The sequence below is a fragment of the Chiloscyllium plagiosum genome, unplaced genomic scaffold, assembly GCF_037043375.1.
Source record: "Chiloscyllium plagiosum isolate Xiang-an unplaced genomic scaffold, Cpla_swu_hap1 HiC_scaffold_21, whole genome shotgun sequence".
Lineage (NCBI taxonomy): Eukaryota > Metazoa > Chordata > Chondrichthyes > Orectolobiformes > Hemiscylliidae > Chiloscyllium > Chiloscyllium plagiosum.
The window spans coordinates 74,517,944-74,535,723 of NW_028270159.1; the positions used below are offsets into that span (position 1 = coordinate 74,517,944).

A 17,780-nucleotide genomic window follows, 5' to 3' on the forward strand; every position below is an offset into this window, starting at 1 on the left:
GGAAATTTACTCTGTGCCCTTAATGTGCCAGCTTCATGCAGGCAGCTGGTCATGTGTTGTTTGCAGATTCCTCCCAAACACATATTGACACATAGAAAGATTCTTAAGGGCTTTACACTACGTCTAACATTGAAGCACAGGAAATAGAAGCAGAAGTATGTCTTTCGGCTCTGCGAGCCTGATCTGCAATTCAACGCACTCTGCCTGATCACCCAGTTCAATCCCCTGTTCCTGTTCTCTCCGCCATTTCTTTTGAACCCTTTAGCCCGAAGAACAACATGGACTTCCATCTCGTAAACATACAATTTTGTGGCTAGAACTGCTTCCTATTGCAGATTGATTCATAGGTTCTCCACTCATTGGGTGAAAACATTTCTCCTCATCTCAGTATGAACTTACCCATCCCGTATCCTGACGCCCTAGTTCTGGGATCCCTGGTCATCGGAAATATTCTTATTGTGTTTACCATAGCAGAACTTTCCAGGGTCTGATGAGGTTCCACCTCATTATTCTCAACTCCAGTGAACAAATCCTAACAGATCCAATCTCTCTCCATGCATCAGTCCTGCCATCCCAGGAATCAGTCTTGGAAACTAGACTAGATTCCCTACAGTGTGGAAACAGGCCCTGCGGCCCAACAAGTCCACACCGACCCTCCAAAGAGTGATCCACCCAGACTCATTTCCCTACCCTTAGCCCTAACTAAGGTACCTGACACGATGGGCAATTTAACTTGGATATTCACCTCACCTGCACATCTTTGGAGAGTGGGAGGAAACTGCAGCACCCGGAGGCAACCCACACAGACACAGGGAGCATGTGCAAACTCCACACAGACAGTCGCCCAGGGTTAGAATCGAACCTGGGTAGCTGGCAATGTGAGGTAGCCGTACTAAGCACTGAGCCATCATGTCACCCACATGCTTTGTGTCCCTCCATTACCAGTACATCCTACCTCAGATAAGGAGACCCCACACTGCACACATTACTCCAGGTGGAGTCTTATTAAGACCCCTGCACAATCGCAACAAGACATCGCCGCAGCTGTAATCCAATCCTCTCGCGCTCAAGGCCAAAGTACCATTTAACTTCTTCACCACTTGCTGCACATGCATGCATCCCCTGAGCGACTGGTGTGTGGTGAGCTCTCAGATTTTGTTGCACCTCTCCATTTCCCAATCTAACGCTGTTCAGACAATAACCTGGTTTGTTGTTCACGCCCCCAAAATCGACTGGAACAATCTCGTCTCACATCACCCAATCCCAAACTCGTGAAATGTCCGCAGTTATTGGCAAATTCCTACCACGGATAATTCCTCCCTACCCAATCATGTACAATCGAAATAAAGATTTGGAAATATAGTTTCAGAATGCTTTTATTCAAGGTTTTGTGAAGCTGCAAGTTTGTGAAGATGGGATGAGTAAAAACATTGTCGTGTTCCATCAGTTATGATCATATTGATTGGCGGATCAGCCTTGATGAGCTGAATTTGTAATCCATTGCATATGTCCCTGTCTTAAACTTAAACCATGTACCACTAATTCTGACTCTGTGCTGCCTGGTCCAGGAGTCACCTGACAAAGGAATCATCTAATTCACATCCACCGATGAAACATTTCATAACGTTCACTGGAATTGCCTCACATTCTTTCAAATCGTAGAAAGTGCACTGTCTGTTTCCTCAAACCACGTGCACCCTCCATATTAAATGGCTTGTCAATTTCTGCTCAACCTTATTTCTGCTGGAGCTGTACTTTCATTATTTTGTGGACCTTCATGTTGTGTTTGATGATATCTTTAACATTTTATTTTTTGTTTCGAACAAATGGGTGACTTGTCTGGGATTTATTAAACAAGGATGAACCAGTAATTAAAAATAAACAAATAAACAGGGATGCTGGACATACGAAACAGACTGGAGGAACTCAGCAGATATAGCCTCAACTGTCGTGAGGAAGCAAAAATAAAAATAGCCTTTTCGGTTTCAGTGACCATTCTTCAGAATTGATTTTAGAGAGCAAAAGCGGGATTGAATGTGTGTGTGTGTGTGTATGTGTGTTTCTATTCTCCCTCCTTAATTCTGTCTATGTCTGTCTGAACCTGTCTCTATCTGTATATCTCTGTTTTCTCATACTGTCTCCTCTGCCATTCTGTCCCTGTCAATCTCGATCTCCATCTTTTCTCTAATTCTTTCTATCTCTCACACTTGCTGTCTTAATTTCCACGTGTCTATCGCTCTGTCTCCCTCGTTCTTCTCTCTCAATCTCTCCATCCCACTCTCATTCACACTATCTCTGTCTCTGACTCTCTCACCCCACTTCTCTCTATTTTCTTCCCTCCCCTTTCTGCTTTTGATTCTCTGCTTGAAATGATGATACCACAATTCTATGGCATTGCTGCTAAACCTCTTCAAGAATTTTTTTTTTGTATTCAGTTACTGATCACACAGAAACGTTGTCACGATCTGTTTTTCATTGAGTTGAAAATGTAACGCCATATCCCTAGAGGGGTGATCTTACAGGCTACAATTGAAAGACTTGGGGAATTAAAGTCTTCAGTTTATAATTCAGGGAGAGACTATCTGCATCTCAGAGAAAGTTAGCACCTCACACTGAAAATGTCCCGTCCAATTGATGATATGCTGAAATTATATTACATGATATTTGCTGTTATTGGAATTCCTGGTAAGTGACAATAGCCAGCGATATTGTGTGATTATGTTGCTCTCTGCTTTTACTGTATGTCTCATAATACTTCGTGCTAAATTAATTGTCACACTTATAAGTTGTCGTGAAGAGTAAAATGATTTGGTTAAGTTAATCGTTTTGAATTATACCTTATGCTTTACCCGATATCGATTGGTGTTAACACATCAGTGTCACTGTAGTGGCTATTAGGTCAGACCTATTCAGCTGCATGAATATCATTAATTAATTTAATTTTGTCTGAATACTGTCTATTTAATTCCAGAGGCAATACGTTTGTCTTTTTATTGTTACTTTTTCTTTTTATTCTTGTTGTTGCTACCCGAGTTTCGTATTTTCTGAGTTTTCCTGCATACGTATGTTCTACACAGGGTAGCATAAGTAAACATTTGCCCTTAAATGCTTTGTATAGTTTTGCTTTATACTCATATGCAGTCACCTTCAGAAACATTCGTCCCCTCTTCTTATTCACCTTCATACATGTTATCTTTTATTTTAATGTTTGTATTGGTGGAAGTTCCAGAACACTGTTTCTTCACACAGTCTATCACTGTCACAAGCCTTCCTTGACTTCTTCACTTCTCGTTCAGAATTTTTTTTTATCGAGTTTCCCATTGTCTTATCAGTGAACAGATATTTATCTCATCCTCCAACATGCCTCCTCATCCATCAACGCCATCAGCAATACGTATTGACTTGCCTTCTGTCCCTCTGACCATTCTGTCACAACACAATGAAATTAAGGTCTGAACGTCTTCCTGCAGAGATCCAAAAGGAAATGGATATATGCAATTAGCTCCCCCGATTACACTTAACAGACTCCTTCTCCTTTCAATAGCCGCAACTGTTTACGTGAATATTTTCAGATTTGATCACTGCAATCATTTCTAAAAAAGTTCCTTGTGCATTTGAGGGGGTTCAAACACAGTTTGACTGATAGCTTTTCTGATTTCCTCCCTTCAGTCGGCAAGATAAACTTACAACCTTCATTGTACATGGAGGATGTATGTTCAGTCATTTTCACATCATTTTCCATTCCTTTCCTTTCAGCTAATTTAATGGCAATTGTCATCCTGTCTCATGGAAAGTGTGACCTATATACCTGTACCACTCGCTACCTGGTGGCCATGGCAATAGCAGATATTTCAGTCATTTTTTTAATCAACTTGTTGTGGCACATCAGTTATCATTATTTCCCAGGGACATTGCTGGATATTGCTCTTGTGTGCAGCCTCAAAACTGTACTCGCCTCTGCAACGATAGACTGCTCTGCCTGGTTCACAGTTGTTTTCTCCTTTGATTGATTTGTGGCCATTTGTTGCCAGAAGCTGAAAATGGAATATTGCACTGAGAAAACTGCAGCCATTGTTCTAACAGTAACCTGCTTCCTACTCTGTTTAAGAAACATCCCATACTACTTTACATTTGAGCCATTGAGTATAATCGACAATGTACCATGGCTCTGCAGTGTGAAACCAAGTTATTATACTGATCCTGGATGGGGGGATTTGTTTGGTTGGATCTGATTTTAACCCCTATACTTCCGTTCACTTTAATTCTATTGATTAATGCACTGACAGTCTGACACATTTTAGTGTCTAGTCGAATGCAAAAGGGACTGAGAGGTCAGAGCAATGGAGAGAATGCCAGAGACTCAGAGATGGAGAGCAGAAGGAAGTCTGTGATTTTGCTCTTCACCATTTCGGGCAACTTCATCGTTCTGTGGTCAGTGTATGTTGTAGAATTCTTGTATTCTAAAATTACAGGAACTGTTCCGATGGATTACACACCGTCTGAGTATATATTTCAACAAATTGGATGGATGTTGTTAGATGCAAATTGTTGCATCAATACCTGCATATATGGGTTGACTCAGTCGAAGTTTCGAGAGCAACACCTGAACATGTTGCAATATCCCTTTACAGCAATTATTAAATTATTGAAGAAATAAAGCAACTGAGACTTGTCCAAGGGCAGCCAGCCAATCAGAGAGCACCATGCAATAACTGAAAGCAGATCAGCCAAACAGACAATGATCTGCTGCAACTTTTTCCATCAGGCAGAAAATACAGAAGCCTGGACCGATGCACCAACGGGGTCTGGAACAGCTCCTTTTCAGCCAGTATTAGGCAGATGATTGCACTCTCTAGCCTCAAATAATGCTTATATTGCTAACATTTATATCGCTTAGCGCACACCCTGTGAAGTTTCATCTGAATGCCTCTGTCTAAGTTTATTTTATCTGTACATTCTTCCTTACCATGATCTGCCTGTACTGCTCGTAAACAAAGCTTTTCACTGAACTTTGGTACTCGTGAAAATAAATAAATCAGCCAATCAGATAACTGAAGCCATGGACTGGTGAAAAAGCTTAACCAATGTCCAACCTTGAACAGAGAGCACTGTTAAAACAAGAAGTTGACTCGTGAAGTCAGTCGCCTGGGACGACCAGTTGGTAATTCCGACAGAGGCTGACCTGTGACCAGTAGTTGGTGTAACGAACAGAGAGTATTAAGGCTGACCTGCTTCTCTCTTGTCCAATTGAATGAACATGGTCTCTGCCTCACATCTGCACCACGTGGTCCAAGATCCTGGTCAATTGGAAAAATCCAGGAAGAACGACTTTGATGGTTCAAGTACCAAACACTGTCAGAATTCCCTCCTCAGCTCAGCATCACCATTGGGCACCGACAATGTCATGGAGAATCGATTCGGTCCATCACTTAGCATCCGTGCAACTTATTAACCAATCGTAATCCAGTCCTTCTGTTTTCCATTGTGTCTTGAAATATGAGTGAATGGGAGTGTGAGTCGCTGCTTATTTTCTCTTTATTTGTGGATTGCTGCGCGTTGCTGCCAAAACCAGCATTTGCACCTCAGTTCCAATTGCACAGAGGTCAACCAGACCCTGGAACCTCGTAATGATGGCAGATTTCCTTCCCTGAAGGAGTGATCAAGCTGGACTATTGTGGCAGCAGTTAAAAAGGGAGTTTTGTGTTTTGGCACAGATTTTAATGAATGCAGAATTAAACATCTGTGACTCGAGGGCATGAACTGAATTATTGGAATATTGCTTCTGCATTACTGATTCCCATGAATTTACTATTGTGGAAGCACTTCCTCCGTATTTGTGTGGTAGTGCAAGTGTTTCTGTAGTGTTGAGTTGGATATGAGTTTGTATTAAGAATTTCAATCTGTGTTTGTGTTTATGCATTCGTGTGTTGTTTCCTCTGTGTGTTTTTGATAACGTGTGTATGTTATTTTGCCTTTCTGTGTGTATAAGTGTGTCTGTCTCGTACTTTTTGTGCACTCCTGTCTGGTTGTCAGTGTATTGTAGTTGTGCTTGCTTTTGTGTCGGCCTACGTATGATATTGTTTGCGTGAGTGAATACGTTCAAGTACGGCACGTTTGTTACTCACCATTAGGATGGCGCCATCTTTGGCTGGTCAGCATTTATTTCCCATCAGTAACTGCCCTTTACATGATGATTGCATGTGTGTGTGTGTGTGTGAGATAGAGAGAGAGAGAGAGAGAGAGACAGAGAGAGAGAGAGATAGAGAGTGTGTCTGGGTGACTTTGTGCAAGCTTCTATGCTTGACTCTGTATGTATTTGTGTGTGGTGGTGGGGTAGGTGTCTGTGTGTCAGAGAATCACTGAGGACTACATCACACAATAAAAACTTCCCGTCAGACTGTTATTGTCCAAAAACAACCACCTCACTATTCTAATCCCATTTTCTAGCACTTGACCCACAGCCTTGAAAGCTTGGCATCACACTTGTATATCCAAATAATTCTTAAACGAGATGATGTTTTCTACCTCTCCCATCCTTACAGGCAATGCGTTCCAGACTCCCACCGATGCTTGGATGAGAAATATATCCTAGCATCTCCTTTTATGCTCTTGCCCTTTGATATAAATTAACACGGCAAAACCAACATTGTATACAGTTCAAACACGCACATAAATGTAAGCCTCGGTGAATGAAGCCAAGCACATCACATGCATTCTAATCCACTTTATCCATCGTTCCTGATACCTTCAGTTGCTTCTTTCCATCGACATTAACACCCTCTGATATCCGATGCTTCCCATGGTCCTATCATTCATCGTATATACCCTTGCATTGTTTTCTTGCACAAGTATATCACCTTACACCTATTCGGATTGAATTGCATTTGTCACTGATCAGCCCATGTGATCAGCCAATCTATACCCTGCTGTAAACTGAAACTATCCTCCGTATTACTGATTACTATTTACCAACCCTCCAATGTTTGCATAGTCTTCAAACTCACTAATCATTACCCCTACATTCAAGTATCGTTTAGTTTAATAAACCAGATACAGCAAAGGACCCAAACTGAGCCCTGGGGTCCCATTGGATGCCAACTTCAGTCAGAAAATCCCCTTTCAACTTTCACTCTCTGCTTCCTGCCACTCAGACAATTGTGGATCCGTTTTTCATATTTCCTTGAATTCCATGGGAACCATTATAACCTTTGATATCAGCTCTCCATGTGAAACTCTTAGAAATGTTGAATCCGTACAGTGTGGAAACAGGTCATTTGGCCCTAAAGTGAATACTGACCCTCTGAAGAGGAAACCATTCAGACCCATTCCTCTACCCTATTACTCTACATCGACCCCTCATTAATGTACCTAACCTATGCAGCCCTGAACACAATGGGCAATTTAGCACGGCCAATCCACTCTGAACTGCACATCTTTGGATTGTGCGAGGAAACCCACACAGAGACAGAGTTATTGTGCAAATTCCACGAATACTGGAATCAAACACCACAAGACTGGAATCAAACCAGGGTCCTGGCGCTGTGAGGCAGCAGTGCCAACCACTGAGCCACCATGCAGCAATTATCATAAAGCTCACTGAGGTCCAATTTGACACCTTCTGTAGACCTCAACTACATATCTGGTCACATCTTTGAAAACCTCAATCCAGCCTATCAGACATGCCCTCCCTGCATATATCCATATTGCCTGTTCTTGATTAATCACTATCTCTTCTAATGCAGATTCATTTTGTCCCCCACAATTGCTTCCAGCAGTTTTCCCACCAATGAGGGTACAGTGACTGGTCTGTAATTTCAGGTTTATTCATTGCTTCCTCCTTGTATAACAGGAACATATTGACTGTGCTTCAGATAGCTAATCCGTTAGACAGCGAGATTTATAGACAGAGACAGGCTCACACAGGGACAAGGGCAACACTCCACTGGACATTTACCGAGGATACCCTGAGACAGACAAGAGCTGTACAACAACAGATGACAATGAATAATTTTATGTTCCCTTCGTGGTACTGTAAATGCATGAAGGCAGTTGGAAATAGATCCTTCTCTATTCCATCCAGAGTCCTGAGCATGGGAGGCAGAATTGTTAAATCGTTGTTAAACCAGTAGCTAATATACATCAGTGAGCCCATGTAGTGTTGAGGAAATAGGGGCTTAGTGTGAAGATTGATATAAACGGAGAGTGGGAATAAACAGGTCATTTTCAGGATATTAGACTTGCAGCACTGGGTGCCACAAGGGTTAATGCTCAAGACAGAGCAATTTAATACCTCGATCAATGATTGAGCTGATGGGATCATTACGTTTGCTGACAACACAAAGTTTGATGGTACAATAAACTGTAAGTAGGACTTGGAAGGATTAAAAAGGGGGTTAAACAGGAGCGATGTGTGGGTGAGCAAGATAAATGACCACTTACAGAAGCTGAGAACAAAATATTACACTGAGAAAACTGCGAGTGTGTTTCTAGCAACAACCAACATTCCGGTTCTGTTTGAAGAAAAAAAGCCCCTTCTATTTTCAACATCAGCCTGCTCGGATAATCAACAACATACCAAAATACTGTGGTACTGAGTCAGATTAGTACACTGAGACTTGTTGCATGGCATTGGATTGGCTTGATACAGTTTTAACCCCTTTAGTACCACTCCCTTTATTTCTGTTGCTCAATGCTCTAACAGTCAGCCACATTTTAGATTAGATTAGACTTCCTACAGCGTGGAAACAGGTCCTTCGGCCCAGCAAGTCCACACCGACCCTGCGAAGTGTAACCCACCCAGACCCATTTCAACTCTGAAAACTGCATCTAACACTATGGGCAATTTAGCATGGACAATTCGTGGCCAATCTTTGTGACCTTTGGGAGGAAACCCACGCAGACATTGGGAGAATGTGCAAACTCCACACAGACAGTCATTCAAGGCCGGAATTGAACCTGGAACCCTGGTGCTGTGAGGCAGCAGTGCTAATCACTGAGCTTCTGTGCCACCCCTGTGACCAGTCAAGTCCGGAAGAGGCAAAAGGTTGAGAGGAAAGGAGAGAATCACAGAGAGAACAGAAAGGGGTCTGTGATTTTGCTTTTCACCATATCCGGGAGTTTCAGCCTCCTGTGGTTAATCAGTGTTGTAAATTGCTTTTATCACGTCATTCAATGAATCTATTTTGACGATTACTCGCTTTCTTTATGTTACTGCAAACAAACTGGTTATATTCTGCTTAGGATACGCTGCTGCACAAACTCGTACATTTATGCAGCAGCATTATGTAGGTTCACAGCCAACATCAGGAACGCAGTAAAACTTCCAGTGGCATGAATTCCTTTCGCTATGCGCAACTAAAACTCCTCAGTGAGGCCCGCTGGCAGGTCCTATTGTATCCAAATCATGAAATCATTAATGTTTATTCACTCATGAGATGTGAGTTGGGCCACTGAGAAAATCATTATTTGTTACCCACCCCTAGTTGCACGTTGAGATGGTGGTGGTGAGCTTCCTTCTTGAGCTGTTGCAGTCGGTATGCTGAAGGTAGACCCACTATGCTGTTCGGAACATAATTCCCGTATTCTGACTCAGTGGTTCTAAGGGAATGATGATATATTTCCAAGTCAAGGTGGTGAGTGGCTCAGAGGGGAAATTGCAGGGGGTGGTGACCCCGTTTCCCTGCTGCCATTGACTTTCTAGATGAAAGTCGTCGGTGGTTTGATTACATGTTTTATTGAGATTGTCTCCTGATTAAATCTTAAAAATATAAATCATAAACATTAAAGTAGCCTGGAGCAGTGTTTTTAGAGCAATAAAATGGTGCTATTTCCTGGGTATGTGGATTGTTAAGTAGCTGAAATTGCTTTTAGTTCGGCCATATGCTTTTCCTGTCGGATGTGGGAGTTTCAGAGTTTGTGTGTTACTGAGCATTATACCTGCAAACCATATGATTTCACTTTCTGCATTAGTCTACCATGGGAAACCTTATCAAACGCATTTCAAAGGTCGATGTATATGTCATCAACAGCCCTTCCTTCATCTGTCAACTTGGCCACTTCCTCGAAAAACTCTATTAAGTTGGTAAGGCATGATCTCCCCCGCACAAAACCATGTTGCCTATCACTAATTAGCCCATTCCTTTCTAAATATAAATAGATCCTATTCCTCAGTACATTCTCCAGCAACTTTTCCACCACAGACGTCAGGCTCACTGATCTGTAGTTACCTGGAATATCCCTACTACTCTTCTTGTACAGGGCGACAACATGAGCAACCCTCCAGTCCTCCGGTACCTCACCTGTATTTAAGGATGTCACAAAAATATCTGTCAGGGTCCCAGCTATTTCCTCTCTCGCCTCCCTCAGCAACCTGGGATAGATCCCATCCGGTCCTGGGTATTTGTCCACCTTAATAACCTCTAGCCTGCCCAACATATCTTCCCTACTTATGTCAACGTGATCCAGATTAATCAAACTTCTATCTCTAATCTCAACATTCATCATGTTCCTCTCCTCAGTGAACACTGATGCAAAGTAATCATTCAGAATCTCACCCATTCTCTCAGGTTCGTCACACAGCCTTCCTTCATTATCCTTTAGTGGACAAATCTTTTCTTTGGTTTCCCGCTTGCTACTTATGCAAGAATACAATGCTTTGAGACCCCCTTTAGCCCGCTTGACTCCTCGTTGTTAGCTGCCTAGACCTGATGTACACTTCCCTTTTCCTCTTGGCTAGTTGTACAATTTCTCCTGTCATCCACGATTCACGAATCTTGTCCTTCCTATCCTTTGCCTTTAACGGGACATGCCTATCCTGCACTATCTTTGACCTATCTTTGCAAGCCTCCCACATGTCAAATGTGGACTTCCCTTCAAATAGCTGTGTCTAATCTACATTTCCAAGCTCATGCCTAATTTTGATATAATTGGCTTTGGCCCAGTTTAGTATTCTTCCCTTAGGACCAGTCTCTTCTTTATCTACAAGCATCCTAAAACTTACAGAATTGTGGTCACTGTTCCCAGAGAAATCACCTACTGCAACGTCTACCACCTGTCCTGGCTCGTTCCCCAGTACCAGGTCCAATCTGGCACCTTCCCTCGTCGGACTATTTACACACTGCTCCAAAAACTCTCCTGGACGCTTCTTCCAAATTCTACCCCATCCAAACCTCTGACGTTAAGTGTATTCCAGTCATTGTTGGGAAAATTAAAATCTCCACTACCGTTAATGTATTGCATCTATATTCCAAGTAGGATGTGGAATTGATATACAATTTTCCTTCCCCTCACCCCCACGTACCGCATGGTATTGGGGTAGCATTATCCCAAAGATAACCCAATGTAGAAGAATGGCCAATAGCGTATGCATCCAACACTTTGGCTAAAATAGTGAGTACACATTCCCAGTTACATGAGGAAGGATTGCCTCCTAAAGATGAAAATTCATTTATTATAAATTGTTCCTGGTGCAAAACAACATCCACTGTGCGTCACACGCCACTCATACCTGAGGCAAAGTCAGAGGAACCTGACCTGGTACTAAAACACCGCAGGAGGAGCTGCAAGAGAAAAGAATCATACTGTGTCCTCGGGCTCAGAACAGGGAGGGCTATAGCTATTCGAACGAGCTCAGTTACGTGGACTGGCAAACAGATACAAACAAAAGTGGAGAGTTTGGTGTTGGAAAAGCTGTTGTAGCTGTTTCCAATTAACCAAGTATATAGTTTTTAATATTAATCTGCTGGTTTTATGAGGTTTGTGGCTGTTTCTCCCATTTTAATTCAATGTCTTTCCTTGTGATGAATTTTGATTGCAAAGCTTTCATGAACTACCTATCTGCCTTTGATGGACTAATTAATGAGTCACATTACGCAAACTCATTTCATGCTTGGTCACCAACTGTGTTATAAAAGGGAAGCCTTTGTGAATCTCGCATCCATTCTCAGCGAAAAGATACAAGGCATAAAGACTGAATTCTTCTAAACAATGGTGCGGCCGATAATTATACAGATAAAGGATATCTTCTATCCTGTGTTGGCAGCCTTTGGTGTTCCAGGTATTTTCTGAAAAAGAATTGGAACGTAAACTGTGTTTCTCTCTCCACAGGTGCTGTCGTACATGCTGAGTTTCTCCAGCTACTTTCGTTTGTTTTTTTGATTCAGATCTCCAGCATCTGCAGCTCTTCATTCTATTTAATTAACGTATCTCACTTCCTTATAATTACATTTGAACAGAATGTGGATTGTCATGTAACACCGTCCATAGGAACAGAAATAGGCCATTCAGCACCTCGATCCTGTTCTGCCAATCAGTGACATAACGTTTGAGCTGTGACCTGACTCTGTCGACTCACCTTTGGCCGGTATCACTCAATAATTTAGTTTAACAAAACAATTGTTGATTTCCGGTTAAAATTGTACAACTGATCAAGTATCAAATGCAGATTTTGGGAACGATTGTGTAAAGGAATGAACCCTAATGTCTGATTTCATTGCTTTAAAGTTGGGGTTCACCATGTGAAAAAACGGATGACAGTTTTTTTCTCTCTCTGTCGCTGCCTGGAGCGTCATACAAACTTAGATTTCACTGCACCAGGAGGTGATGGAGGCAGAATCCTTGAATATTTTCCAAACCGGAGTTGATAGATTCTTGTTCAGCTGGTCAATCCAGGGCAATCTGGGGTCGATGGGAATGTGGAGTTCAAAGTGCAGGCAGAACAGCACGATCATATTGAAAGGCAAAGCAGGCTCGAAGAGTCTAATACACTACTCCTGTTCCAGTTTCGTACGTTCATACACAACAGTGAGATGTGCATTCCGCTGTTGAACCTGTTTATTGATGTATTGCGGAAAAATGAATGCTCCTGCCAAGATTACCTTTTTCAGAATGGATTCCATTATCTCTGTGAATCTTTTCCTCCTGCTTTCTTGGAGAGTAAGCCACTCTTTGTCATTCGTCATGCATTGACCTTGAGAAGCTGGTGTTGAGCTTCCTTATTAAACCATTGATTTGATTTGATTTGTTTTGTTTTGATTTATTAATTAATGTCACACGTACAGTGAAAAACTTTGTTTTGCATATAGTGCAGGCAGATCATACCGTACACATTGCAAAAGGTAATTGAAAAGAGCAAATGATACAGCTGCAGTGAAGGTTCACATGAAGCAAGACCGAAAGTGTTCAGGTTAGTTGGTGTGGCAATAGGAAATGCAAGGTAAGAGGGATAGGATAGCACGGTGATTCTGGGTGGGGTGCTCTTCATATCACAAGCGTGGACCTGTTGTGTCTAATGGCCTTAAACCCTACTGTAGGGATTCCAGACTCTGTGAAAAATGTACCATTTATGAGATCTATTTAGAAGTCTGATAACAGCCGGGAAGAAAATTGTCCGGTATCTATTTGCACTTATTACAAATATTTATGACCTCTTCCCGACAGAATGCGTTGGAAGATTGTAGAAGTACAATGGGAGGGGTCTTTGATTATGTTAGTTGTTTTGCTGAGGCAGTGGGAAGTAAATTTAGAGTCAATGGGTGAAAGGCGGGTGTGCATGATGGGCTGGGCTGTCATCATGTCTCCCAATATTTTCTTGTGATTTTGGGAAGAAAAGTTGCTATACTACGCTGTGATGCATCTAGATAGAATCCTTTCTATGGGGTGCATCTCTAAAATTTGGGAAGAGTCCTTGCGGTCTGCCAATGAAATTATATCCACAAAGAGTTGCTTCAAAACGATTATTGTTAATCATTTTGATTATGACAATAGGAAAGCACACAATTCATGACACACAGCACAACATCTGTACATTGGCAGGTGAACCATCATAAGATTTAATATTTTATTCCACAAAGAATGTGTGTGTCACAAGACCGACAAAAAGTTATTGCCCATCCCTCACTGCCCAGAGAGCAAGTTGCGAGTCAATCACATTGTTGTGATTCTGAGTCACAGGTAAGGGCAGCAGTTTCTTTCTTAAAGGGCAGTAATGAACCAAATTGGATTTCATCTGACAGTTGACAATGATTCCATTTTCATTATTAGATTCTTAGCTCTAGATGTTTATTGAATTCAAACTTTACAAATTCAGATTCAAATGTCGAATTCAGGTTTGAACCAAAATCCCCAAAATATTATTTGGATTTCTGCATTACTAACTTGGTGATAATGCTGCTCGGTCCATCATTTATTCTATTGTTCTGTATTCTCTAACTTACCTATTTTTCTTCCTTTCCTGCAGCAAACCTCTTGGCAACCGTGATTCTCTTGAGAGGAAATTGCGGCCTTTCTAAATGCATTTCAATCTACATGCTAGCAATGGTGACAGCAGATCTGCTAGTCATGCTCATTAATGTTATTTTGTTCCAAATTCTGAGCAGACGGTTTCCATATTCATTCCTCTCCTACACTGTGGTCATCAAACCGATATTGTACATGAGCTGCACTAATGTATATCTGTCAGTGTGGTACACAGTCTGCTTCACCTTTGACCGATTTATAGCTATATGCTGTCCGAAGCATAGAACCAAGTATAGCACAGTGAGAACTGCATCTACGGTCATAATAATTGTCACGGTGCTGGTGTACTTAGAGAACATTCCATTTTGGTTTGCATATGAACACCAACGCACAATTGACAATATTCACTGGGGATTCCGTCCCAGTTTGAATTTTCTCAAATCAACCATAGGTGCGGCCTATGAGAAGTTGCAAAATCTTTTAGTTACATGGATTCCTTACTTTTTGATATTACTATTTAATGCTTTGACTGCCAGACACATTGTCGGAAGCAATATTCGTCGTAGGAGGCTTTGGGCTCAGCAGGCTAAAAACAAAAGCGATCCAGAGATGAAAACCCGAAGAAAATCGATTCTTCTTCTCTTTATGGTGTCGGGCAGTTTTATACTGCTAAATCTGACATCTGCAGTGACTTCTTTGGTGAACACCTTAGCTGTGCATGACCAAATATATTACACCTCCTCCCCATACATTGCCACTGAGACTGGGTATCTGCTCACTCATTTGAGTTCTTGTACAAACACATGCATCTATGCTATGACGCAAACCAAATTCAGGTCAGAGCTACATAAACTGTTTGAATTCCCTTGGACGCTTTTCTTGACAATGGTCAAAGCATTCAATAAACACTAGTTTCCCCCTTAAAGCTCCATTTCTTACCGTGCTCTGTGTGCAATGAGAATCTTCCATGCTTTTGAGAGAATCAGAGCAGGACTTTTGCATTTATTGGTAAGGTCCTGGGAGTGCTGCTGATCAAAGAGACTTTGGAGTTCAGGTTCATAGTTCCTCGAAATTAGAATCACAGGTCAATGAGATAGTGAAGAAGGCGTTTGTATGATTTCCTTTATTGGTCAGAGCAATGAATATAGGAGGTAATGATGAGGCTGTACAATGCATTGGTTGGAGCACTTTGTGATGTTGCGCGCAATTTTGGTCTCATTCTTGTGCGAAGGATATTGTGAAACTTGAAAGGGTTCAAACAAAGATTTCCAAGGATGTTGTCGGCATTGGAGGGTTTGAGCTATTTGGGAAAGGCTGAATAGGCTGGAGCATCGGAGGTTGAGGGGTGATCTTATAGACATTTTAAAAATCATGAGGTGCATGGCTAGGATAAACAGATAAGGTATTTTCCCTGGAGTGTGTGAGTCCATAACTAGAGGCATTGCTTTAGGGTAAGAGGGAAAAGATATAAAAGGGACGTACGGAGCAACTTGTTTTCAGGAAGAGGGTGGTACATGTAAGGAATGTGATGCCAGATGAAGTGGTGGAGGCTGATACAGTTGCAATAGTTAAAAGGCATCTACTTGAGTATATTAATAGGAAGGGTTAAGAGGGACGTGGGCCAAGTGCTAGCAAATTGGAGGAAATTAAGTTAGGATATCTACTCGGCATGAGAGAGTCGGACCAAAGGGCTAGTTTCTGTGCTGTACATCTTTGCGACTCTATTTACACAAACGTCAAAGCGTTAACTTTGTTACTCTATGTCCACTGACATTGCCAGACCTGCTGAGTTTCTCCAGCGCTCTCTTGTTATCATTTTAGATTTAAACAATCTTCAGTTCTTTGCAAGCGTGCTTCACATTGTGTGCGTGGTTCTTCTTGTGAAAATGATCAGTCACCAGGAATCGGTTCGAGTCCACGTATTTTGTGTGTGACATTTTCTGAAACTGAATTTTCTTCTGAATCAAACACAGAGCGTGCTGGAGAAACTCAACAGGGCAGGCAAATCCTGCGGACAGAGAAAGCGAGTTAATGTTTTGAGTCGAGTGACCCTTCCTTAGAACTGCAAAACAATAAATTATGTTTATTCTGGCAGGATTTAGGGCAGGAGTTTTGAGGGTGGTGGGTATTTCCTTTTGAAAGTGTTCATTGTGCAGTCAGGACTCAAAGAGAAAATGCATGTTTTACCATTCACAGTTCATGATGATCATCTGGGTGTCAGTCTGTTCTCTTGGTCTTCAGTGACTGGAATATGAAAGACTGTCCGAAATATTATGGGGAATGTTTCTTTTCTAAAAGACACGGAGGATGGAAAGGATAGTGCGGTAGATTCCGTCTGACCTGGAGCAAGTAAGAAAGCAAGAAATGATCTGGACAGGAATGTGCAGAATCATAGAAGTGAAGAATTACCAGGGCAAGAAGACGTTTTTGGGAGTGGCAGAAATTATATCAGGAGATAATGAGGGCAAGTGCAAAAATCAGTGCATATCTGGTGAGGCAATGCAGTAGCTTCGTGGTCAGCACCGCTCCCCACAGCACCAGGGACCAGGGTCCGGTTCTACCTTTAGGCAACTGTTCCTGTGGGGTTTGCACATTATCCCCGTGTAACGTGCGTTTCCTCAGGGCACTCCAGATTTCTCCACAGTCCAAACACGTGAAAGTTAGGTGGATTGGCTTTGTTAAATTAGTCCGTAGTGACTAGGAGTACACAGACGAAGCACATTCGCTGTACCAAATGGGGGGTTAGTGGAATAGGCTGGGGGTGCAAGATCTGGTGAGAATGCTCTTCAGGTGGCCATTGGTTGGGCCAAATGTCCTCTATCACCAGTGTCGGGATTCTATGATCGATTTCGGGATAGATTCCTCAGTGTGTATGTCTCCAAGGCATTAACAGGAAAATAACACAGAGCAGAGAAAGATAAACTGTTTCTATTGTTTAGAAATTTTCGAACGAGGGAGCACAGTCTGAGAATCAGGGCCAGACTATCATGAAGGATTTTTGCACACGAAGGTTGGGAGAGGTCTCTTCCAAAAACGACAGTGGATGCTAGATCTTTAGATAAGTTTAAATTTGAGATCGATACATTTTTGTCAAGAGATCTTAAACGATGTGGAGCAAAGAGCTGAATGGCCTCCTATGTTCAATGTGATGCATATGTCTAATTCCACTGAAACGTTGGTGCAAATATTGTGGCTTCGATTTTCTCTCCATTCGTGTCTCTTCCCAATTCATTTCTCAGACAACAGGACTAGGTGCTGTCTAATGCCCTGTGCATCATAACAGATGCACAACTAACTGGACTCCTCAATGTGAGGTTAGAGATTCTGTTTGGTGATGTGAACATAAACTCCAAACTAGTTATGCGAATTTCGATATGTTCATAGTAATGTACTTCTGGTTGGAACGAAATAAGTGAAATGTGCTGATCACTGAAGCAAATATCTTGACTTGTTTTGTAGCCCTGTATCATAAACAGTGAATGCCTTTTGTGAATCCATCCTTATAGTTTTGCCTCATTTCTGCTTCCATGAATGAATACAAATAA

General features: G+C 41.9%; 1 pseudogene; it reads left to right on the plus strand.

The window, feature by feature from the left end:
- The first annotated feature begins 2,618 nt into the window (after positions 1 to 2,618).
- On the plus strand, positions 2,619 to 4,666 carry LOC148146437 (putative G protein-coupled receptor 139; annotated as a pseudogene).
- Positions 4,667 to 17,780: the final 13,114 nt, after the last annotated feature.